The sequence below is a fragment of the Equus asinus genome, chromosome 3 (genome assembly GCF_041296235.1).
Source record: "Equus asinus isolate D_3611 breed Donkey chromosome 3, EquAss-T2T_v2, whole genome shotgun sequence".
Lineage (NCBI taxonomy): Eukaryota > Metazoa > Chordata > Mammalia > Perissodactyla > Equidae > Equus > Equus asinus.
Window position 1 is genome coordinate 30,938,772 of NC_091792.1, and position 27,036 is coordinate 30,965,807.

At 36.0% G+C, this 27,036-nt stretch overlaps 1 protein-coding gene across 28 annotated transcripts in view; it reads left to right on the forward strand.

Annotated features, from left to right (window-relative positions):
- Window positions 1-27,036, forward strand: part of IL15 (interleukin 15) — a 124,886-nt gene that overhangs the window by 72,505 nt on the left and 25,345 nt on the right. The window contains exon 3 of one of the 28 annotated variants that reach the window (XR_011501931.1): window positions 8,214-8,322. The exons of 26 other annotated variants lie outside the window; for them this stretch is intronic. The gene's annotated coding sequence lies outside the window, so the exon portion shown is untranslated. One more of the 28 variants, XR_011501930.1, reaches the window with a different exon arrangement.

Here is a 27,036-nt window from a genome sequence, read left to right on the forward strand (position 1 = left end):
TTCACATAAAAAATACTATTCCTCATTTTATTTATGAATATCAATGCAAAACTCTCTGAAAATTATTAGCAGAGAGAATCCAGCACCTTATTAAGGGAGTGATATATCATGATGAAGTAGGGTTTCTTCCAGGAATGAAAGATTATGAACTTTATTAAAATAATTCATCATATTAATTGATATAAGGGGAAAAAAGCACATGTTAATCTCTTTAGATGCTGAATATTCACTTGGAAAACTTCAACAGCCATTCTGGATGTTTTTTAAAAAAGAAAGACAAATCAATAAAGAAAGAGTTAAACATTTTGTAACCATGACAAATTGACAAAGTGTTTATGCGCTCACACATACATACACACACAGACTCAGTGCAAAGACACCTTCATAAATAATGGCAAAATGCTAGAGGCACTTTTGCTATTTTTGCCAAGAGTACAAACAAGATAAGGGTGCAAGCTCTCACTCTTACTAGTGATGCTGTACCATAGTTATTAGTCAACAAAGCTAGACATGAGAAGAAATTTCAGGTACAAAATTTATCAAGGTGAAAGTAAAACTGTTATTTGTTGATGACTTAATACTTCGAAAAAAGGAATCTAACTGAAAAACTTCTAATGATTATTCAATTCCAACATCTAAAAGAGAAAAAAAAAGATAAATCTGACTCATTAAAAAAAATCCTTTGGTTGGCAACAAAACAAAACAAAATCTAACTACTCTGGGGAAATTTTAAAGGAGAATGACAAACTGGAAAAAAACTATTTGCCTCTCAAATCACCAAGAGTTTTCCCTCCAATATATCTGAGAAATTGTGGGGATGGGAGGAAGCACAAAGCAATAGAACAAAGGGCAAAGATTATGAATGGCCAGTTTGCATAAAAAGAAATAAAAATAGTGTTTCAATTCATAAAAAATATTCAAATGCGTGTAGAATGCTAGTTGTTATTTAACTTTATTTAAGGAATGCAGGAATATAAGTATATATTTCTAAATTTGCTTTCATTTCATTAGGAAACTTTCAAGGATCCACAGGCATTAATAAAAATGGTTGTCTACAGAAAGAGAAGAGGGTGGAGGGAAAATGGGGTGGACAGGGACAGGAATCAGGGCATACTTTCTAAATGAATCCCTTTCATATAATAAAAGGTTATTTTTTTCGAAATTTGTAAAGTGAGGAATTGCATCTCATTTTATTTTGCATTCTTGATGACTGTAAACATTGAATTCGGCAAAGTGTTCATTTGGTATTTGTATTTTCACCTTTGAAATGATCTGTTCAAGTTCTTTATATTTAGAGTATCTTTGTTGTCTCACCAAGTTTATAATCTCTTAATATGTAAGGAATCAGTACCTTTTAACATATTTTACTCCTATGTCAATTCTTATGTCAATTTCACTTCTGATGAAATAATTTGGAAAAATGATATCTCTGCAATATATAGCGTTTCCATTCAGGAATAAAGTGTGCTTTTCAAATTATTTAATTGTCCTTTTTGCTTTTCAATCTAGTTTTATTAACTTTTTACATAGTTTCAGTACATTCCTTATATTTGTTCCTAAGTATTGTATAATTTTGTCACTAATGTGGATTAGATAATTTTCTCTACATATTGCTAAGATACAGAATGATGAATGTGAAAATTATTGGTCATTTAATTTTTATTTATCATTTATTTTGTTCCAAATCGTCTCAGAGAACTTGCTATTTTAGTTCTTAAGATGTTTCGGGTAATATGCTTAGCTTGTTCATTAAATAATCATAGAATCTAAAAGTAATAGTTCTAGCCTTTTGAATAGTTATGACTATAGTTTCTTTTCTGCCTTATTTGTATTAATCAGAAATTCCAGGAAAGAGCTAAAGAGTAGCTACCAGGGTATCTTATTCTTATTCCTGAATACAAAGAGGATGCCTACAGGGATTTGCTAGAAGATTTGAAGTTGGTATTAGTTTAAGAAGGTTTTGCTTATATTAAGAAATTACTATTCTATTCCTTTTATTAAGAATTAGTTGTTTTTTAAAAAAATGGGTGCTGAACTTTGTCAAATGCATTGTAAGGGCGCAGTTGGTATAATGTTTACGAGATTGGCCTGACAGGAATTTGAGGCCCTCCCCTACCACTTAGTATCATTGCATCACAACCTCGGGCTTGCTGCTTGTGCATTCAGTTTCATCATTTGGAAAATGGAGAGAGCAATCATATCTGCCTCCTAGGTATTCTATAACTGGCACATGATTATTTCATGTTATGCCTGGCTCTTGGAATACGCTAGGTGCTCAATAAAAAATAACTATTATCATCTATTGAGATGATGGCATGGTTTTTCTACTGGACAACTTAAGATGAGAGAATTCGGCAAAGCAAGTTTGACTGGAATCCCAGATAACCGTGGCTCATCTTATCAAGAGCACACATCTGTCCACCTTGTGTTTGAGCACCTATGGCTTAATTCACACTAATTTTTGCTCTCAGAATGCCAGTTGCCTTCAAAAGAATGAGTTTGTTTTGCCCAGTCAGTAAGATTAAGAAACAAGTTTGTCTTCTGCTTTTCAGAGCTGTGTTTATTCAGTTATAGGAAGGAAGGGTGGAGTTGAATCAAATACTGATTTTTGAAACACTTGGTTTTTTTAGTTTTAAAACACTTTGTTTTTATAGTGGGTGATCATGTGACGTGTGTGTATTTTTGTCGTGGTATTGTAATGCACATAATATTTAGGAAGTTGTCAAAACATGCTGAGGGTTAATCATATACACACATGAGCATGCACCTCACCATTATCATCTACTGTTTATTTACTTAATCCTTTATCTTAATTTTAATTTTTTCATACAATAGGTTATTTTAGCATTCTGTGGAAACCTAACTTAATATTGTTAACATTTGTTGAGAGACGTTACGCTTTGTCTACTGTCACTGCTAGGAAAGCTCGCTGTATAGAAATATAATTTGCACATTAAAAAAAGATACAGGTAGGATGTATGGTTACCTTTTATTAACACATATTTTATAATTGTGGTTAAACCATTTTGTAATTTTATTAAACTGTGTTAAATGATTCATTTTGTGGTAGAGATAATACTTCGTGTTACATATACCAGAAAATATATGCACATTCTTGTTACGAGGTATTTTCTTTAGAATGGGGGGCCTTTTGAAAAATAAATGCTGCAGACCCGCTGAGGCTCTGTCTACCTTACTGAACCTTGCTTTTAAGCTATCTCTGCTGTACTGGTTTCACCTTCTTTTTTTGCCTCTCCCAAGCAAGCTTCTGACTCTCTCCTCAACAATCTTCTATGTTCCCTTGTGGGTTTTGGCAGAAACTTCTGGATTCCTTCCAGAGAGGCGACTTGGGTGTATTAACTCAGTCCTTCTCTCTGTGTAACTAATCCTCACCTTTGTTTTTCCATTGCACTCGGCTGCCTCTTGAGTGGAGCTACCCTTCATAGTGGTATCCATCAAGGATTCCAAAATGGGGGCGGAGGGTGCAGAACTAAGCCTTGCCACCAAATGCCCTCTCAACCCACTCACCCCAAGAATATCAACCCCTGGATGGAGAATTTATCACACACATGTTTTCTTCTACCTCTGTTTCTCTTAGACTTCCTACCCTCCTGGCTCAAACATCTACTTGCATCTCATCTTTCTGATCCCGAGGGCAACCTGATATCTAACCTTCATAGACAGGTAGTGTTTTACCTCTCTACTCTGGAAGAAACTCTGTTTAGACCAAGTTTCATTTTCAAGGTTAGAGCCTCAGGAAAGCTAGGCAGTAGGGCTTTTCCAAACCGGAGGTCACATTGGTTTAATTCTGAGAGGAGCATAGTACAGTGGTAAACACATGGACACAAGCCAGGCTGCCTGGTTTCCTGCTCTGGAGCTGCCACCGACTAGCTATGTAACTTTGGGCAAGTTATGTAGTTTCTCTTTTCCTCAGATTTCTCATCTCTAAAATAATGATAACAGCACTTTTCTTATATAGTTATTGTAACAAAAATATTAGTTAAAAATATCTAAATAGGACAGCGACTGGTAAGTAGTCAGTACTTGATATTTGTTTCAATTATTCTTTTAATATTATTATTAATAATAGTAAAAAGTTATCCTTGCTTTATATATATTTGAAGATGTAGAGCATAAGTAGAATATGGTAAAGTGATGGACCTATCTGATGGGAGATAAGTAACTTCCTATTGATTGGCACTAAATGGAAAATGAAGTTGGTAATGCAGGTGCCTGATTATGTAGGACTTTGAAAATACCCTAGAATTTAGACATACAATAGTAAGCAGTAGGAAGACTTGACAAAATTTGAGTGATTATGTCACAAGAGTAGTGTTGTTGTTGTAAATTAACCCATTAGGAGCACAGACAGTAGAATCAGAGAGTGAGATGGAGATCGCAGTTATGGGAATTCACCATCAAGGTGATACAAGCCTGGGTTGAGTTTTTGCAAACAGCAGCCTTGACACAGGGAAACAGAGATGCTTATCAGGGGTCAGAGAGAGACTCTGGCCAATGGTGTTTCTGAGTTAAGGGTAATGTTGAATCATGTTGAAATGAAGAGAAACGGAAGAGTTGCAAGAAGAGGGTGTTGTCTGGGAAGAGAAATTTTGATTTTAGATTAATTAAATTTGAGATAGCGATAGGCTGTGCAGGTAGAAATATACATTCGCCAGGGATTGGCGAACTCCTTGTGCAAGGGGCCAGATAGTAAATATTTTAGTCTTTGTGGGCCAAATGTGGTCTCTGTTACATAATCTTCCTTCTTATATTTTCTTTTCTTAATTATTCTTTAAATATATTTTTTTTAAACTGTAGAACAAAAACAAGCTGCAGCCTCATTTGCCCTGTGAAGTCGTAGTCTGCCAATCCCTGCTATAGTTTATTGCAAAAGAACAGAGCCTTGGCAGAGATGCTGGTGCCAGACCTCTAGATTTCTTAATCTTTAGCATATATATAATTTGAAAAATCGTTAGTGAGCATGGATACTATATCCAGGATTCTAATTAAAACTGAATATGATTATGAAAATAAAAATGTATAAATATTTAAATTAAAAGGTTCTTTCCCAGAAATAGATTTTACCAAGTCATGTCCCACTTCTTATGAGCCCTGTAAATTGCTTTCTACTCACTTGTATCAACTAGATACAAAAGTATGTTCAATAAAATTAATACAGATACATTAAAAGAAATAGTGATTAGAATTTAACATAAAACTTTTGGAAAATTCCTAATTTCATAACTCTGTGGGAATTAATGTGAAATAAAGTTTGATTTACCACAGAAACAAAAAGTGAAGCCCTTGGTTGTGAGATCCTCATGATAAATGATAGAATGAAACAGAACACAATTATTGGAGCAGCTGCACTGGGCTTAAGGAACTGGGATTCTTTGTTTTAACTATGGGGTTGGAGGGGGTTATATTCTTTCAAAATGGACCAAAATAAATGCATTATAGAAATAATTTAATCAGACAATTTGAGTTTTTTAATTCTATCTAAATTAACTAAAATCTATGACACAATTTTGAAAAGCCTCTTCAAACTAGCCAAAATAAACGAGTCCATTCATTCCCTCAATTTAAGTAGATTAGTAGAGAGTGAGTATATTTTCCAAACTGAATTTTATCAATACTAAGTTTAGCTGAGGCATTTTGCTTTTTACAATAGATTTCTAGAGAGATTAGGTCTCTTCCTTTTACAATAGAAATTATAGCCACAACTAGAAGGATCCACGACTGAAAATACACAACTATGGGGGCTGGCCTGGTAGCACAGTGGTTAAGTGCACGTGTTCCACTGCAGAGGCCTGGGGTTCGCCGGTTCAGATCCCGGCTGCGGACATGGCACTGCTTGGCAAGCCATGCTGTGGTAGGCGTCCCATATATAAAGTAGAGGAAGATGGGCGTGGATTTTAGCTCAGGGCCAGTCTTCCTCAGCAAAAAGAAGAGGATTGGCAGCAGTTAGCTCAGCAAAAAGAAGAGGATTGGGGGGAAAAAAAATACACATCTGTGTACTGGGGAGGCTTTGGAAGAAAAAGGAAAAATAAAATCTTGGGGAAAAAAACAAAAAATTATTTTATTTGTTTTATTTAAGATGACACCTTATTTCAGGTAAACTTTTGAATTCTACAAAGAGTATTACTTTCTTACAGATGCAGAGCTCAGATTACAGAAAATTAGTTTTAGATAAATTCAGTGTTGTATTCAGTTTCAGGTACTGAGTTTTGAGAGAAACATTGATAAATTGGATTTTACTCAGAAGAAGACAACCAGGAATATAAAGTGTCTAGGTACTAACTCAAATGAAAAATAGCCAAACAACTAGCATGGAAAAGAAAGACCTTGGAGGGGCTGGGCGTGGGGGTGGGCTACATCTGTATCAGTTTTCTTGATGTTTAAAATAGCAGAGGAAGCAGCAGATTGAGTCGTTCATCCATTCACTATCCGTCTAGCTATCCATCTAGCTATTCATTCAACCATTTAAAAATAACCTTCTCTATGTTGGTCGTTGTACATGTGCTTGAGATACAGAGATGAATAAAATAGCCCCTGTCTAAAGACACTGACAGCTTAATGGGGAGACTCACAGTTTTGTGGGCACACTTAGAGGCTAGGTAAACTAATCAGTCTTTGTTTTCTCCGCTAGATAATAATAATACCGGCTCATAAGGTTATGGTTAGGAAAAAAACGAGGTTGTGAAAAGTACTTCAAAGTAGTCTAGAAGGTTACATGATTTCATATTATAGACTGAGGGGTTTATTGGCAAGAGATTACTAACTCAGATTTTCTAAATGTTGTGATTTAAAAATTTATATATAGGGAGTCAGATATCTACTGCTGTGTGACAAACCATCCAAAATTTAGTGGCTTAAAGCCCCAACACTTTGTTATTTCTCATGATTTTGTTGATTGGTGGGCCAAATTTTCTGCTGTTCTTGTCTGGGCTCATTCAAGATTTCCTCACTCCCATCTCTGGGGCCTTGGGGCTGGCTGTGGTCTGAGTTTTTCTCTCCATGTAGTTTCTTCATCTAGTATTCTAGCTGGATTTTCTTTCAATTCAGCAGGAGCATTCAAAGAGAGAGAAAAGAGAGTGGAAAGCCCTCTTAGGGCCTCACCTTGGAAGCTGCACATTATTTCTGTCACATCCTTTCAGTCATAGCAAGTTATAAGGACCGGCCAGCCCAATTAATAGAAGGGGAAATAGACTCCACCTCTTGATGCGAGAAGTGATGAAGTCACATGGTACAAAGGCTCAGGGGATGGGAGGGATTGTTGTGGCCATCTTTGCAACATACTGAGTTTTCATTTCACATTTGATAAAATGTAAATATTTTTCCATATACAATGGTAGCAGTTGTACTTATTTTTTTGTATTTCAGTAATCATTACTAGCAAATAATAATATGAAATAGCATATAGTTTAAGGCCTTCTATAGTTCATAGTATTGTTGTTTCTAATTAAAGAGATATTGCGGCAAATTCTAACCGAGGTGTTTTGACATAAGGATGTGTCTCTATCTATGAGAAACTCTACTAGTTTGACAGTTATAGTCTCGTTAGTTGATCATTACACTGTCTTCAACAGTTTAGCAATAAGAAATAAATTCTGCCTCTTAATAGCTGTCAATTTTATTCCTTTATGACTAAAAGATAAATATATTTTACTTCGGTTTTCCTGTTATCTCAGTGTGTAACCAAGGCTTGGAGAGCCTAGAGTGGGAGGATGAGTGATTTTTTCTTTGTTGTTTTAATCTAGTAGTTTCAGCATCATTTCTAACTGGTTAGTCTCCTTACTTTTTAAGTGATTTTGTGAACAAAATATTATGTGGTTGCGTTGACCTATCTTTGTTCTTTTGTAGTCTCAGTGACTTTTTTCTTGAGGGTATGTATGATAAACAGAAACAAATTCATCCATTTTGCTAAAAAAAAAGAGGATTTCAAGCATTTGGGAATAGCACTTATTTTCCATTGAAAAATACTCACAGGATCTAGATTGAACAGTAGACTTAGTACATAAAAGTAGGGAGCACTCCTAACGACTTCTGGATTGGCACTGCTCAACTAAAAAGAAACTATATAAAAGTAGTGATAACAAAGTAAAAATATTACAATTTATAGACAGTTATATATGGTGATTATAGTCTCTAGCAATAGGGAATGTCTTTCATTTTCTTGATTATGCAACAGTTTCTTATCTTCTCACCTTTAGATATGCTGCCCCCTGAGCTTGGAATACTCCCATCGCCTTCTCACTTAGGGAATGTCTGCTGCCTTTTTGGCCCCAGCTTCCATGTTACTTCCTCCAGAGAGTCTTTCCCAGGTTAGGCACCTCTGTTACATGTTTTCATAGCACCCTCCTCTAATAGTTCCCACTATTATGTCATTGCTGTCGGCTTGTCTGTCTTCCTCACTGGATTGTGAGCTCGATGAGGACAAGTATGATGTTGACCTTGATCACAGTGGTATCTTCACTTCATAGCACAGCACTTAGAGCTTTATAGTGGGTGATCAGTATTTGTTGAATGAATTAATTTGGGGTAGACTGCAATAAAATTTCCTTGTTTTCTTTATGTATTCTTCATCCAAATAAAAATATAATAGAAACCCTATTTTCTGGATCAGGACCACATCCAGAATGTCATTTGACATTGAAAAAGAAAAAGCACACAATGATCTGTCTTTTCATTGCATGCGACAGATCAAACACCCTGCTTTGTAAGTGTTCACGTGGTCTCTTATTATATGCTGGCTTTATATGATTCTGCATAAGATTTTATTTGATTGACTTTGTATTTTTGACAGTTCCATTAGCACATTGCTATGGGAATTGTGGTCACCCAAATCAAATATCTCAATTTTGGTTTACCTCATCACCATACTCGCTACCTTGACTGTATCTTTCTGCTTCCTACAGCTTTTCTACAGCTTCCTTTCACCCTCTAGATCAGTAATAACCTCATGGCCCCTCTGTCCTCCACTATTCCGTGGCAGTTCTTTGGCAACATCTGCCCCTTGTAACACATATAAGAGATAATGTGTTTATTACCATCTCACAATATATTAGAACTCACATTCTCTAGTTTGCCACCTTTCTCTAACTTTTCTTTTTTCAACTCTAATGTAATATCTTGCACATACTTATGGTCCAAGAGATAGTTGTTGATATCTTTTTTGAAATGAGTTTTCTGTAGCATGTGTCTCATGTTGGGATTCGGTGGCTACTTTCCATTAGTCAACCTCACAGTCTTGCTTCCAAGATCCCATCAATTGAAAAAAAATGTAGTTAAACATTGGCATCTGGGACAAAACTCAAAAAAGAATCCTAAATGTTAAGAAAAGAGTAATCTATATTGTTCTGTAATTTACTATACTACATTATGTCATATTATAACATAGGAAAAATATTGATAGCCAGTTTCTCTTCAGTAAAGTGTAGAAAATTAAATGAAATTCTTTATAATAGAATTATATAGTATATCTAAAAGTTATTTTATTCAAACTTTATTTGCTTTTACTTAAGTAATATGTTTCTATGGAGGTACAGTTGACATATTATATTAGTTTCAGGTGTACAACCTAGTGATTCAATATTTTGTTATATTGAAACATGATCACCACAATAAATCTAGCTATTATCCATCACTATACATAGTTACAGAATGTTTTTTCTTGTGATGAGGACTTTTAAGATCTATTCTCTTAGCAACTTTTAAGTACCCAATACAGTATTATTAACTGTAGTCACCATGCTGTACATTATATCCCCATAACTTATTTATTTTATAGTTGGAAGTTTATAGCTTTTGACTACCTTCACCCATTTTGCCCACCCTCTACCCCCACCTCTGGCAACCACCAATTTGTCCTCTGTATCTATGAGCTTAGTTTGTTGTTCGTTTTGTTTTTTAGACTTCACATGCAAGTGAGATCATATAGTATTTGTCTTTGTCTAACTTATTGCATTTAGCATAATGCCTGAAGGTCCATCCATGTTGTCACAAATGGCAAGATTTCATCCTTTTTTAGGGCTGAATAGTCTTCCATTGTATATATATAGTCATGCATCACTTAACGATGGGGAAATTTCTGAGAAATGCATTGTTAGGTGATTTTATTGTTGTGCAAACATCATAGAGTGTACTTACACAAACCTAGAAGGTATAGTCTACCTACCCATACCTAGGCTATATGGTATTAATCTTACGGGACCACCATCACATATGCAGTCCGTCGTTGACCAAAATGTCATTATGTGACACGTGAACATATACCACATCTTCTTTATCCATTCATTCATCGATGGCCATTTAGGTTGTTTCCATATCTTGGCTATTGTAAAAAATGCTGCAATGAAGATGAGAATGCATGTATCTTTTCTAATCAGTGCTTTTGTTTTCTTCAGATAAATACCCAGAAGTGGAATTGCTGAATCATATGGTAGTTCTAGTTTTACTTTCTTGAGGAAACTCCAAACTGTTTTCTATAGTGGCTGCAGCAGTTTACATTCCCACTAACAGTGCACAAAGGTTCCCTTTTCTCCACATCCTCACCAACACTTGTTATTTCTTATCTTTTTGATAATAGCCATTCTCACAGATGTGAAGTGATATGTCATTGTGGTTTTGATTTGCATTTCTCTGATGATTGGTGATGTTGAGAATCTTTTCATGTACCTGTTGGCCATCTGTATGTCTTCTTTGTAAAACTATCTATTCAGATCTTCTGCCTGCTTTTAATCAGATTTTTTTCAGTATTGAGTTATATGGGTTCTTCATAGATTTTGGACTTTAAGCTTTTATCAGATATATTACTTACAAATATTTTCTCCCAATCAATAGGTTGCCTTTTCATTGTGTTGATGGTTTCCTTTGCTGTGCAGAAGTTTTGTGCTTTGATGCAGTCTTTCTTGCTTATTTTTGCTTTTGTTGCTTTTGCTTTTGGAATCATCCCTAAAAACTCAGTACCAAGAGTGATGTCAGAAGCTTACTGCTTATGTTTACTTCCAGGAGTTTTATGGTTTCAAGTCTTATGTTCAAGTCTTTAAGCCATTTTGAGTTAATTTGTGTGTATGGTGTAAGATGTCTACTTTCATTCCTTTGCATGTGGCTGTCCAGTTTTCCTGACACCATTTATTGCAGAGACTTTCCTTTCTCCATTGTATGTTCTTGCCTCCTCTGTTGAAGATTAGCTGTCCATATATGTGTGGTTTTATTTCTGGGCTTTCAGTTCTGTTCCATTGATCTGTGTGTCTGTTTTTGTACCAGTACCATGCTGTTTTGATTGCTATAGCATTGTAATATATTTAAAATCAAGGATTGTGATCCCTCCAGCTTTGTTCTTCTTTCTCAAAATTGCTTTGGCTATTTGGGGTCTTTTGTGATTCCAAACTAATTTTAGGGTTGTGTGTTCTATTTCTGTGAAAAATGCCACTGGAATTTTGATAAAGATTGCATTGAATCTGTCAATTGCTTTGGATGGTATTGACATTTTAACAATATTCTTCCAATCCATGAGCATGGAATATCTTTCCATTTATTTGTGTCATATTCTTTAATTTCTTTTATTAATTTCTTGTAGTTCTCAGTGTACAGGTCTTTCACTTCCTCAGCTAAATTTATTCTTAAGTGTTTGATTCTTTTTGATGAAATTGTAATTGGAGTTTTTTTTTAATTTCTCTTTCTGATAGTTCATTGATAATGTACAGAAATGCAACTTTTTCTTTGTATATTGATTTTGTATCCTGCAACTTTACTGAATTCATTTATTAGCTCTTGCAGTTTTTTGGTGGAGTCTTTAGGGTTTTCCATATATGATATCATATGTTCTGCAAATAGCGGCAGTTTTACTTTTTCCTTTCCAATTTGGATGCCTGTTATTCTTCCCTAATTATTTTGGCTAGTGCTTCCAATAATATGTTGAATAAAAGTGGCAAGAGTGGGCATCCTTGTCTTCTTCCTGGTCTTAGAGGAAAAGCTTCCAGCTTTCCATCCTTGAGTATGATGTTAGCTGTAGACTTGTCATATATGGTATATGGTTTTTATTATGTTGAGATATGTTCCCTCTATCTCTTTGTTGAGAGTTTTTATCATAAATGGATGTTGAATTTTTGTCAAATGCTTTTTCTGCCTCTATTGAGATGATCATATGATTTTGATCCTTCATTTTGTTAATGTGGTTTGTCACATTGATTGATTTGCAGATGTTGAACCATCCTTGCATTCCTGGAATAAATCCCACTTGATCATGGTTTATGATCCTTTTAGTGTATTGTCTAATTTGGCTTGCTAATTTTTTTTGATGATTTTTACATCTATGTTCATCAGAGATATTGATCTGTAATTTTCTTTTCTTATGGTGTCCTTGTCTGGGTTTGGTGTCCTGGAAATGCTAGCCTTGTAAAATGAGTTTGGAAGAGTTCTCTCCTCTTCTGTCTTTTGGAAGAGCTTGAGAAGGATTGGTATTCATTCCTTGAATATTTGATAGAATTCACTGATGAAGACATCTGATCCTGAACTTTTGTTTGTTGGGAGATTTTTGATTAATGATTCAATCTTCCTACTAGTAATCAGTCTATTCAGATTTTCTATTTCTTCATTGCTCAGTCTTGGAAGGTTGCATATTTCTAGGAATTTATCCATTTCTTCTAATTTTTCCAATTTGTTGGTATATAATTGTTCCTAATAGTCTTTTATGATCTTTTGTATTTCTGTGGTGTCAGTTGTAATGTCTTTCCTTTTATCTCTCATGTTATTTATTTGAGTCTTCCCTCTTTTTTTCTGGATGAGTCTAGCTAAAGGTTTGTCAATTTTATCTTTTCAAAGATCCAGCACTTAATATCATTGATCTTTTCTAATGTCTTTTAAGTCTCTATTTCATTTATTTCCACTTTGGTTTTTGTTATTTCCTTCTTTCTGCTAACTTTGGGCTTTATTCTTCTTTTTCTAGTTCCTTGAGGTAAAGTCAGATTGTTTACTCGAGTTTTTTCTTGTTTCTTGAGGTAGGCATTTATTACTATGAACTTCCCTCTTAGAAGTGCTTTTGTGCATCCCATAAATTTTGGTATGTTCTATTTCCATTTTCATTTGTGTCAAGGTATTTTTTGATTTCTCCTTTGATCTTTTCATTGACCCATTGGTTGTTCAGTAGCATGTTGTTTAATCTCCACATATTTGTGAATTTTCCGGTTTTCTTTTTATTGATTTCTAGTTTCATAGCATTGTGGTAGAAAAGATGCTTGATATGATTTCAATGTTCTTAAATTTATTATGTCTTGCTTTGTGGCCTAATATACAGTCTATCCTGGAGAATGTTCTATATGCACTTGAAAAGAATATGTATTCTGCTGCTTGTGGATGGAATGTTCTGTATATATCTATTAAGTCTGTCTGGTCTAACATGTCATTTAAGGCCAATGTTTTCTTATCACTTATTTGTCTGGATTATCTATCCATTGATATAATGGGGTATTGAAATCCCATATTATTATACTATTGCTATCTTTTTCTCCCTTTAGCTCGGTTCATATTTGCTTTAAATATTTAGGTGCTCTTATGTTGAGTGCATAAACATTTACAAATATTGCATCCTTTTATTGGGTTGACCCCTTTATCATTATGTAATGACCTTTCCCTAACTTTTGTCCATTTATCTCATATATATAAAACATCCTGTTGTTATTCTGACAGCAGTCTCATAAATTGACTCAAATTTTATTATATAATCTATCCTCTCTCAAAACAGACAATCTAGTTTTTTATTCCACTGCTATTGTCCAACATAATTAATGATCTGTTTTTTCCTCTCAACCCACATTTGTATTTTTATAACCATGCATTATTTGGACCAGCAGAACAATGTAAGCAAATTGAACATTCACAAAGCACTTCATCTTTTCTGTTTAGGTACTTAAATTTAGAAAGTTTCGCTAAAGTTGATAGTAGATTTGTACAAGTTTCAGGTAATTCTTCAGCTGTTCTTTATTGTAATAGAGAATCACAATCTAGAGCGCTTATGACCTTTGATTACTTTTTAGGATCCTAATCCTTTTTAAGGATATCTAGTTGTTGCAGTGTTTTTGTTTTTTTCCTGAGGAAGATTAGCCCTGAGCTAACATCTGCCACCAATCCTCCTCTTTTTTGCTGAGGAAGACTGGCCCTGAGCTAACATCTGTGACCATCTTCTTCTACTTTATAATTGGGATCCCTACCACAGCATGGCTTGACAAGCAGTGCATAGGTCCGTACCTTGGATCCAAACCAGCAAACCCCAGGCTGCCAAAGTGTGACGTGCGAACTTAACCACTGTGCCACCAGGCCTGCCCATGGTGGTCTTTTTCTTGATGCTCAGCTGAAGTGTAGCATGTATAGGATGCAAATACAAATTAATAAGACTGATTTTCACATGTGCTTTGTGGAATAATCTGATTATTTCATTATGATATCTCATCTGAAACTTCATTTTAATTTTCACAAACCTGTAAGTCTATTTGAGGTATAGGGGAACCTAGGTAGGAGTAATATCCAAACAATTTTGCAGAAGATTTCAGAAAGGTTGACTTACAAAATGTGTTAGAACTCTCTGAAGTTTCATAAAATTAAGTATTCAAAGGTACATTCATTGCATCTTAAATTCTTACCACACGCTAAATACTATGCTAGTCACATTGCATGCGTAATCTCATTACTCCTAATTACAATCATTTATGATTTATATCATTTTCTCTGCTTTTCAGAAGCTTTAGGAATTGAATAAATTGCCCTACCTACTAGTTTTTTTATGCTTGTGTAATAAATCATTACAAGCTTAGTGACTTAAAATAACACCCACTAATTATATCACAGTTCTGTAGATCAGAAGTCCAGCTGAGCTCAACTGGATAATGTACTCAGTATCTCAGAAGATAGAAATTAAGGTGTCTGCCAGACTGGGCTCTTATCTGGAGGCTTTGGAAAGAATCCATGGCCAAGCTCATTCAGGTTGTTGGCAGAATCCAGTTCCTTGTGGTTGTAAGAATGAGTCCTTATTTCCTTGCTTGCTGTCATCAGGGGCCATACACCCCTCCTAGAAGCCACCATTATTCCTTCTTACAAGACTCCCTCAATTTTCAGACCAGCAAAAGCATGTGTAGTTCCTCTCATGATTTGAGTCTCTCTGGCTTCCCTTTCTCCCACCAACCAGAAAAAGTACTCTGCTTTTAGGAGCTTGTGTGATAAGGTTAGCCCTCTCTCCCAATAATCTCCCTGTTAAGGTCAACTGTGCCATATAATACAACACAAGGGTGTGAGGTGTGTGATATCTCATCATATGCACATTTATGGTGGGATTTTTTGGGAGGTGGGGCGTGTAATTCTGCTAGCTGCACCCTATTACTCAAAACAGTAATTGAAAGAGTTAGAGATCAGACCTGGATTTGGTTGAACTACAGAGCTTTATCCTTATATCGTATTCATCAGATACTCATCAGAGGTCCTGATTTTATCCATGTTCATTATGGGAGCCAGCCTTATTGCTATATAGCCACTCTATGTTTGTACCACATACTGCTATAAAAAGTACTGCCTTTGAGGGTTGTAGCACAAGCTTTACATGCACACTGGTCCTGGGAAATACGAGATCCAGGTGGTTAAGAGTTACATAAATTAAATTTTGTTATGCTCTACATATTTCTGTGATTTGCACTTATGTCAGTTTAGTCTGCCCTATTTTATTTCAAGCTTAGATTTCTACTTTGTACTCCATCTCCCCTCTGTTTCTCTTATGAATATACTTTAAAGACTTGGTTAACTAAGAGTCATGTTCATTTCAGTTTCTTTTGGAAATTTGAGCACAATCATAGTTTTTCCACTTATCTGTATTCTTTTCAGAGGTAATTGAATTCAGGGACTATAATTCCTATAGCAGTGTGCTAAGGGAACTGCCAAAGATATAAAATCAATCAAGAAAAAGATCCTATTCTTGATCATACAAAGCTACCATTAGCTAGAGATGAAATGGATTTTTATGAAGCAGAATATTTGATCTGGTGCACACAGGGTAAGAAAGAAGAAGATTTTGTTATTTTATTGATTTTAAAAAGCATAAACAAATATATTGCATATATTTCTTTGACTTTTGAGTGTGACTTTTTTTGAGAGATCTGTTGATTTCTTTGTTGACAGCTTTTGAATCTTCTTTTTTTCCCCCATTAAGACAATGATAGGAATTTACTTTTTTCTCATGATTTACCAGGTCAGACAGAGCCTCATAGACTATAACCAGCTCAGTTGTATTAAGAACAGTGTAGTTTATGTGTGAAACAAACTGCAATCCTGGTTTACTCAATAACTAAGTAATTTGGGACACATTGCTAGACATCTCTGAACCTTGTTGTCCCTAACTATAAAATGAGCAGTTCCAAAATTCTGTTATTTTAAACATATCTATGACATTCTGAGTTGCTGGAAATAATTCATTTGGATTTGACTACTTAGAAATTTGTTCACTAGATCTCATAAAGACATATGAAAAAAATTTACAAACGAACATGTGTGAAGATTATAGTAAAAGTGATTGGAATGTGCATGGGCTTGTCATACTTAATCAAGCTATAGGATTGTTTTTCTTTCTTCACTCAGTAAAACTCTGCTGGGTTCCAATTTTTTGTATACTATGCTCTCTTCAAGTAAGTGTTCCATTTTTTTCCTTTTTCTCTTATTTCACTAGAAATATCTTTTATTTGGAATGTTATTTGGTCACAATTTGTGCATGATTGTTCTTACTTTAATGAGACATTATTACTTCTGCTATCTAGGATAAATTACTTAAATTTTAAAACACAGACATCATGATAGTACTCTGGTCAGAGTGGTTACACATTGTCTTAGCAAGTTGATTTTGCCTTCCTTTGTAAAATATGTTTATGAAACATTGGCGGTGTCATTCTGATGGGTTCCCAAATTGATGGCTCAGTTGTGACAAGTCAAAGCATCCACATGCTGTTTTACAGTGTTAAAGAAAATTAAATGACCAGTTAAGTTAGAAAAGAAGTCTGAGCTATAACTTCTCTCTGTAGAAGAGAGGATATTATAGGCAACATACACAAGGAATCATTTTTATGGTAATAAAGTTTGGAAAATACCAACCAGAACACAACAAAACTATTCATGCTGTTGTTCAGTATGTACAGAACAAAGAGAGTTTCAACTCTGCAAGAACCTATACACTATATATTTGCAATGATGCCTTAGTGCAAGGGGGAACAGCTGTTTATCTGTTTTACTTTTGATTTTGTTTTCCTTTTACGCTGCCGTTCTTTCAGTACGTGGCTTCATAAAGCTGTAGGATTCTGATAGGAAAACTACAGAGTCCATGTGCTTTGGAAGTCAATGTGTTGATTTTCTAGCTGGATAGCAATAGTTTATTATAGCTGGAGGGAGTGTGTGACTATGAATGTCAGAGGCAGGAAGCTTAATGCCACCAATACCTTGTCCAGAAGTGAGCTATCTCCTGTGTATTATGTGCTTCATTCTACTGAATGAATATTGTATTACTGTTCTTATTTTTTTGTTTGAATATGAGAGACTTATCACATGGTTTTGTTTCTGTTGAACACTTGATGGGAAGTTCTGTTGTAAAGCTTCCTTCATGGAGACAGCTTTACGTCTTGGCTGTAAAGGAAAGTCCCATAAAATTTGATCGGATATCGTCTTTATGAGTTGCCGCCCTGTGTGCTATTAGAAGCTCAGAACCTGAGTATTACTTTTAACTCAGAGCTGTGTTTGCCCAGTGATTTGGACTCATCCTTCATCTTACCACTTTCTTCCTACAAAACATCTCTCCAACCAGCCTTCCTTCAGGAGCTCAATAGTCTTGTTCAACTCATCCTTCCTGTACATTTGCATTATCAAGGACCAAACATCATTCATGTTTAGGGATTCACCTCTTTTGTTTCTTTAGACATAGCTTCTAAGAAGTGCTTCATGCCAGGAAGTCTTCAATAAATGTTGATTGAAGATTCAGAAGTTTTTTTTTACTTGAAATGGAACTTTAATGCCAGTTCTTCCTTATTATAACTTGTTCTTCACTTAAATTTTGTGGCCGTGTCACCCTGGCTTTGTGTCCTTATTGGCTGACGTCTGATATTCAGCTCAGCCATTACAAACCTTTATTCTCCCTGTAATTCTGCTGCTTATTAGTGGTCCTATTTTACCTCAATTAAGCAGAGCCTGAGAGAGTGCCTGTTTTCCATTATTGTACATTTTCCTTCTTTCCCCAGAACACCTTTTGATTCTTACTCTGGATTCTTACATGAGACGCACTGTGAAACACAATTCTTTCCTTCCTTTTTGTTCTCATGAGTAGTCATGTTTAATTAACCTGAGTAAATAGAAGGAGGAGAAGAAACTTTTTAAAGGGTAATAGAAGTCACAGTAATATTTTGCTTTGCCTGGAAACATGTTACTCAGCATCCAAACAGAGTGTAGACTCTACAGATATTTCTTCACATTTTCCTTTAAAAATAAATAAATAAAAGGGTAAATGGCACTTCAGACAGGCTGTTGCATTGTGCCTTAATGGCCCATGGTAGCCCAGATGTTGCAGTGCTGTAAATGGGAAGAGAATTTTCTTTCGTCTTCTTTTCTGCTAATGGTGTTTATTTGACGTAAATATTAAGTTCTAGCACGATAATAGGTGCCCAGGGGAATCAAAGTGAAATAACAAGATTCTTAATATATTTTTCATTTCCGGATAATTTGTGTTTCATGTATTTCTCATGGAAACTGAGAAAACATTTTTTTCCCAAAGGCAATTACTCTGCATGGCCTTTTTACCCTGTTATAGGGCCTTCTTTCTTTCCAGATAATAACCCACAGAATCTCTTTGTGTGCTCAAGTTAAGTCATTAACGGCTTGACAAAGTGTTGTTAGTGCAGAAAGCTTATTCTCTTCATTGGTTGAATGTAACTTCCAGACATTAAGTGACCCATTTTGTTGTTCCTGAGGCTAAGAATCATTATTTTCTTTTGGTACCATACAGATTGTGGATTTCAGTTTAATCCAGAAACTCACAACTCATGTTGAAGTAATTTCTACTGAGAAGTGATTTTTCTAGATAATTGTTCAAATTTTTTGATTGAGTCAACATTAGATACAACAGTGGAACGGGCATGCTCTACTGTAGAGATTATAAATGGAAGACTTTGTTCTTTTAGTTTACTTTTCCTCCTTCACTAATAGTTTTTGCTGAACTGTTGGTTTTTCCTGAACATTTCTTCAGAGTTAACAACAAAGACAAGTTCAACCATTGTCTTCCCTTATAAATTATTAATACAATAACATCCAGCTTTGTTCTCCTTGTGTGTACCTCCTTCTTCTTAAATGAAAACCCGTATTTGTTGAAAGAAAATATGAACACTAAGAAAACTTTACTTAATGATGACTAACTCTGAATTTTCTTTGCCAAGTCTAACCTTGGAAAATATTGATAATTGAATTCTATAAATGAAATTAGTTTTATCTAGTTACAGATTTTTCCCTGTCAAACTTTTGTTCAAAACTACTTAAGATATAAGGTACTAGCTGGAATTTTCCATCAGAAAGTCAGTACTGTTTAATTCCACACGTGTACAACATACATGCATGATATATAATCACGTTAAAAAACAACTAAGTTCTGTAAGAACAGAAATTTTATCTCTTGTTCTCTGCCATGGCAAATATGCACGTGTGTGCGCACATGTACCCGCATACATATACGCAGTGGAAATCCAGCACTGGGAAGTTCCCTGGACAGTTAGGGAAAGGTGAGACGCAATGTGGTATAATGGAAACAGTATGGACTTGGTATCTCCTTTGGGTTGTTCTATTAACTGCACTTGCTAAACTGGAACAAGTTATTTAATAACTTCTGACTCACTTTTATCTTGTCTGTGTATTAGGACAACATTCCCAAGTTTACTTTCACATTCGGTCATTGGAATAATAGCTGTTTCAAGGTGGAGAATAAAGCTTTAGGCTGGAGAGGAGGTGGTACCAATTTTCAGGAAAAGGAAAAAGCATTACTCACTTTTCACTTCTATCTATAGTTAGAGTTCTAAAGGGGGCTATAACCCCAGCATATAGTGAATGGATTTGTGGAGAGATCGAATAATAACCAGCTTTAGGAGGCAGGTGAAAATACAGAAACAATATGAATATTTGGTAAAGTAAATTTAAAAAAATACTCTTAAGGGAGAAACAGTAGCAAAGAGAGCTACAATCAAGATGGAAGCTCTTATTGGGCGTATCTGCTGGAGAGAATGGCAAATTTTGTGTAGGATCTCAGCTAATAATGACCCAACCCTGTATTTATGCAGCTAATAATTAACATGTGGGCTCAGCATGAAGTCAACTCCAAATTCTCATTCTTGAATAATCAACAGTCTTCCCTTTCCTGTAAAAAGAATGACTGTTGGAGGTCGGCCCAGTGGCATAGTGGTTAAGTTCACATGCTGCGCTTTGGTGGCCTAGGGTTCGCAGGTTTGGATCCTGGGTGTAGACCGACACAGCACGCATCAAGCCATGCTGTGGCGGCATTCCATGTAGAAAAATTAGAAGGGCTTACAACTAGGATATACAGCTATGTGCTGGGGCTTTGGAGGGGAAAAAAAAAAAAAGGAAATATTGGCAGCAGGTGTTAGCTCAGGGTCAATCTTCCTCGCCAAAACACATTAAAAAAAAAAAAAAGGAATGACTGTTGATGACCAAGAATCATAATTTATTAAAGTAGAAAGGCCATTTATCAGATTAGGGTAATTGTTTAATAGATAAACAACTGATCTGAGTGTTTATACTAGCTGATATTAAAAAATGATGTGTGACTTTTTTCTCTTCAGTTATGCACCTGATTACTAATTCCTCTTAAGTACGACTGTTAGGTATCATCTCTGTCTAAGAATCTAGTTGCATCCCATTGTCCAGAAAATCAAATCTGATTCCTCAGCTTGAATTTGAAGGTCACATGCAATCTGGCTGCAACCTGCCTATTCAAATGTGTTTCCTTTGATTTCCTTCAGTACCTTCCACTAACTGGCGCCTCTTAGCTTTTCTTTTACCCAGATGGTATTATTTATGCCAAGTCTATATTTGCTGGAATATCCTTCTTCCTATTCATATTTTATTCACTCTTTAATACTAACCTCAATTGCCACCCCATCCAAAAGCCTTCTCCATTTGCAGCAGCATTTATTCATACTTATTTATTATTCAGCTATTCATGCATTCACAATCACTTCACAAATATTTATTGAGTACTTTGTATGTTACAGGTTCTGGCCTCTCTTAATTGTGAATTTTTATTGCATGTATAGTCATATCCAAGTAGTTATACTGAGTTTATAGTTTAGTGTTTATTTTCCTCTGCTATGAAGCTGAGCCTGTATATACATATATATATATATTTTTTTAAGAGAAATCATGAAATAGTGTAAGACATGACCAGGCAGGGCGTTATGAGGCTGATTCTGTGTCTCCTGTTGGCTGCTACTTAGTTCTTGGGTAATTTAAACCAGTCGACATTTATTAAGCTTCTATCATCTTTATTGCAGTGTTCAGCACTATAGGAGATACACAGATAGGTGTATTTTATGTATGTGTTGTGACATGTGTAAGAAAAAATCATTTTATGGAGCCAACAATCTAGAAGAAAGATCCTTAACTTGGGATCCTGAGACCTCTAAAGGACTTAATGTTTAAACTTCAAGTGATTTTATCTAAATTTTTGGATATGTGCTTATGTGCATTTTTCTGAGGAAAGAGTGCATAGCTTTTAGATGTTAAAGATGTTATTGGTCATCAAAAAAAAGGTTAAAAAGCTCATGATCCCAATGTATATAAAGCAAGTACCCAACTGAAGAGCGAGAGCCATAGAAGAGCCACAATATTCTAAGCTGGGTTTAGAAAGAGGTAAAATGATATCTGACTGTGGTCCTTTAGGGAAAGTCTTCCTAAAAGAGATGACTCTTGAAATGTATGCCATGTATCTTTTGGCCTCAGCTTCCTCATGGAAAAAGAAGGTTGATTATAGGATCTCTGTTATTCTTTCCAGTTATAAAATTTGTTACTTCTCTATTCGATCACCAAATACCTATCAAAATGCCAGGCACAACGTAGGTACTCAGAAAATATCTGTTAATTAGTCCTGAAACGAAACTTTAAAAATTTGTTTTCCCAAATATATCCACTGTCTGGAGTTGAAATTTTAGAACATTATAGATTAGGAACATCTCCAATGTTCCATGAATGAAAGGAAGACATCAGATATTTATAAATCATCGCTCACACTCTTTCACTTGGCAGATCGGAATGTTTAATTCATTACTTCCCTATTATTTATTCATAACATTTTTAAATACCTTTGTATTTTGTGGTGCTTTCTGTTACAGCCGTTTGGGCCTCCTCGTTAGTCTTTATATTTTGTGAGGAGAAGAACTATCTCAAATCCACCTGATACACATCACCTCACAGATTCCCTTAACTAAATGGGGGCTTAGGAAATATTGAGTGGTAAATGAAAAGATGCATATCAAAGTACATGAAAACAATCTTTAAATTGCCTGTTTCAGTACAGCACAGAGTTTAAAGACCATGGGCTCAGGAGTGAGACGGCAGGTTCAGATCTTGACACAGCTTTGTCCTCCGTGAGTCACTTTTGGCAGGTTCCTTAAAGTCGTTGGCCTCAACTTCCTCATCTGTCAGGTGGGATAATGACAACATCGACCTCGTAAATTTAACTGAATAAATTAACGAAGTGCTTGGAAGAATGCCTGCACTCATAAATGAGGTAGAATCCAGGTTTGTGAGGCCTCAAGCTTTTGTAGTGTCTGGGACCCTCTTTAAGAAAAAGAATACAAAATTATGAATACAAAACTAGTTAATTAGAACATTTTTCAGCTATTTATTTAGAGTGGGAAAAGAAATAATCAATTACAGATATCAAAAAACTGAAAAATACCACAAACATCACCAAATATTGTCATCATTAATAAACTTCTTGACTCATCTTTGTAGACTTTTATTTCCTATATGTTTTTGTCTGCATGCACTCAGATTTCCTCTTTCATATGATAATGATTTTTAGTATTTTCTATAGAGAGAATAGAAGGAAAATTTATTCTTTTCTCTAGCAAAGTAGGTCGAAATTTGTTTTTTATTATTAATTGTTAAGGAAGTATTCATTTATCTTCAGAACACATTCCTGGCAATACCATATTTCTGACTCCCTCTGTGGCTTCGTGTTCAGGAAGTCCTTCTTGTCTGGAGAGAAGCCCCAGAGAAGTCCAGGTTTTGAGTTTCACTTAGCATGATCTCAGACAGGCCAGTGCCTCCACAGTGGGTCCAGCCTGGCAGGCTGCCTGCTGCTCTCTCTTGACTCTCTATCACCACCTTGTACGCGGGTCTTGCTATGAGAGATGGCCAGAGGGTGTAAATTGGCTGAGAGCCTGGGACATAATGATCCTAATGCATTGTATTCACATCCTTAGAGTCACAGATAAGGTCCAGATTTTCCGAGAGGTCTACTGGAGTTAGATTGTCATTGGAGTCCAAATAGATTGAAGGAAGTGTTGGCAGCCTGCCTGTTTACAATACCTGCTGCAAACCCAAGATGACTTCTAGGAGGTAGAAGGTGACGACCAGGCTGAAGCTACCCTCGTTGCCCCCACTACAGGTCTGGAGCTGTTGTTTCCTCACTGCAGGCATTGCAAGATAAGAGATGTTAGAAAGCCGCTGATTTCATGGTAAATCTGCCTCTCATTCTAAGTGCTCAGTAAATTAGCACTTACCATTGTTATTTTACTCTTTCATTGCCAAATAATTTTTGGTAAATCCCTAGAAATTTTGCAGTGAATGTCTTTTTTTGATCTTATATAATTTTTAAATTTTCAGCAACAATTCTCTTTCTCCATTTTATCCAGGGTAGGATTTCAGATGACCTAAACTCTTACTAAAATGGGTTTCAAAATGGGTTGTGCCAGAGAAAATTTATGTTTAATACTTCATGAGCATATTAAGATCAAATTATATTGCAATAAAAATGTTGTACTTCCTTCATTCTTAAATATCATTTATAGGGGGCACCATGCTGTGGCCATATTCTTTTTCAGGAATGAGGAACTTGTTATCCCAGCTGCTGGGAACGCTGCTTGCTTGAGTCTTCTGCTGACAGTTCTCTTTGGGAGAAACTCTTCTTCTCAAGGTCACATCCACTCCCCAGGGGCAGCCTGCATCTGGTGTTCCTTGGAGGGAAGAGAGTGTTATGAAGGCCCTCATTTACCCAACTTGGTACAGTTCCAGAGGGCCATCCCAGCTTCAGAGCTCCACAAAGCCTAGTCAGTGACTTCTTCCTCTACCCAATTCAGCTTTCTTCCTTTCCCCACAGGTAGTAAGCCTGAAGATATTTACCAGTATTTGTCCTGCACATAAATCTGTGTCTGTTTCCCAGAGAACCCTTCTCGAAACACCACCAATTTTTTAAGAACCACAATCTTTTTAATAACAGCTTTTCTGGAGATGAGGACAGAGATTACTTATAAGATGTGACCCTATTTCAGAAACATTTAAGCTGAAAAAAATGGGCTTCTTACGTTCAAGGAAATGTGCTATCAGGGTCCAAGAGAATGCTGTAATTGCTTGCTGTGTGATCGTGTTAGCTGTGACCTGAAGCAATTAGAAGCCTTTCACTGAAGCCTTTATCTGAAGAAAGGTTAAAGATTATTGTTCTTTCTTTTTCTCACTGGAGTTTTCTCCTTACATGCCCTCCTAGCTTGATCTCATCTGAAGTTGAGGTTTTAGGCCATTGTGTTATATCTCCAGCCCTGCCAACTCTAGAACTTCTAATTTGCATATTCATCTCTCTGCCAGAACATTTTCTTTGATAGCCTACCAGCCTCCTAAATGTAACATGTCCAACACTGGTGAGTCATTTTCTCTTCAAACCAGCCCTGTCTTGTGTCCAGTCTCAATTGGTGGTGCCACTAACCTGACATTCCAAACCATAAAACCCATTAGTCATTCTAGACTCTTCCTCCTCCCTCACCCTACATACCAGACAGCCAACAAGACCTGCCAATTTTGTTGGAGAGTATTGCTTCGCCAAGTAACACTATTAATACTTTTGAATTCCTATTACTACTTCCTCAATTTAGGTCTTTATGTGGACTATTATATAATAATTAACTATTTTTTTACCTTCAGGCTAGCTTCCTGTAAATACACCCTTTGTGCAGTGGTCAAGATGATCTATATCAACCACAAATTTGGTCATGCCATTACATTCATGAACACAATGCACAGCAAGTGGTCCTGTCAAGCAAGGCTGCCCATGACGTAACCCATTCATCATTTACCCTACTGCTACCACTCCCTAGCTCCAACCTGATGTGCCAGGAAAATTGAAGCGCTTGGAGTTTACCTGCAGGCTCTGTTTGTCTCTTGCTTCTGTGCCTTTTCCCATTTTTTCCCCTCTGCCTGGAAAGCCCTTTTCTTATTTCTTAGATTGGCTAACTTTAAACATCTTGTAAAGTAATCCATTTTTGTCATCTCCTCTAGCATGTTTTCTCTCAATCTGAAAATCTAGATACCCAAACTGTCTTAGCATTTATAATTATTATAACGAAAGTATGTGTGCGTTTCTGTAGTTTCCTAAAGGACGGAGACTATGCTTATTCTCATTGGTGACCTTAGTGCCAGGCTCACAGAGGGCACTCCGTAAATGTCTGCCATACAGAAGTGAAGAGTGAAGACAATAGATCCCTGGTTCCCTTTGCATTTACTGATTTCTTGCTTGTTTGGTATGTTATCAGGATTCCTGAAATTCTTTCTGAATTCTGTCCTGAAATCCAGCTCTCTTCCCTACATCCTGATAAAAGTGGATATCTAATAATCATGAAACTTAATCTTTTCAAAGCTGAACTCCTGACTTGTTCCTCAGACCTCTCCTCTCACAATCTCCCTTGTTTTAATGAATAGTAACCCTGCTCTTCTCATTTCAGGCCAAAACCCTCAGAGTCACGTGTGATACTTCTCCTTCTTTCATTTCTAACATCTATTCATCAGCAAATCCTGTATCTTCAAAATATACTCTTCTCTCCATCTCCATTACTATTACCCTGGATTATTGTAGCAAACCCCCAACTTGTCTCCCTATGTGCATGCTTGCCAGTACAAAGTCTTTCCCAATATGCCAGCCAGAGTGTGGCTTTTAAAATCTAAGCCCATTTGTATTCTCTCTGTACTCAACGTGCCTCAAATGGGTTTCCCAGGTGGACTTTCCAAAGCCCCAGTCTGTACCTGATGGCATGGGTCCTTCTACTCTCCCCTGCCTAACGCTGACCTTACCTCCTGAATGTCTGGCTGAATTAGCATCCTTGACCTTCCCAGCATGCTTCTCCCACAAAGTCTTTGTATTTTTTGTTGCCTTCACCCAGAAAGCTGTTTCCTCAGATTGTGTTTACTGACTTTTCCTTTAGATAGATCTCTGCTTAAATTTAACATCACCTGGTTAGCGAGGCCTTTCTTGCCCATCCTATGTAAAATAGAGGTTAATGTCACACATACTGTATTTATTGTTCTCCACGGTAACTGAGTACACCATCAGTCGTACTCTATAACTACTCATTTATCTGTTTTCTCATTTTATGGTTATTTTCAGTGTTGTGTCCTTATAAGAAGAGTGACTCATGCATAGTCAGAGATCAGTAAATATTTGATAAATGTATAAGTGAATGAAGGAACCAGAACTAAACTTCAGTTGTGGTCCTCAACATGTGTAGCATTGGGGAAATTATTTAACTTCTCTCGGTCTTACTTTCTTTATTTGCAAAATGAGGCTGATGATGCCTGCTGTATTTTTCTCAAAGGTTCTTGGTGAGATGCCAGTGTGATATTGACAGATGGTGTTATGAGTCCTTACTACGTCTCGTGCACAATCTAAAGTGCTTTACGTGTAAAATTTCATTTAATCTTCACAGTGATCATAGGAGGTATGTTGTATGATCATGTTCATTTTACTGATTTGGA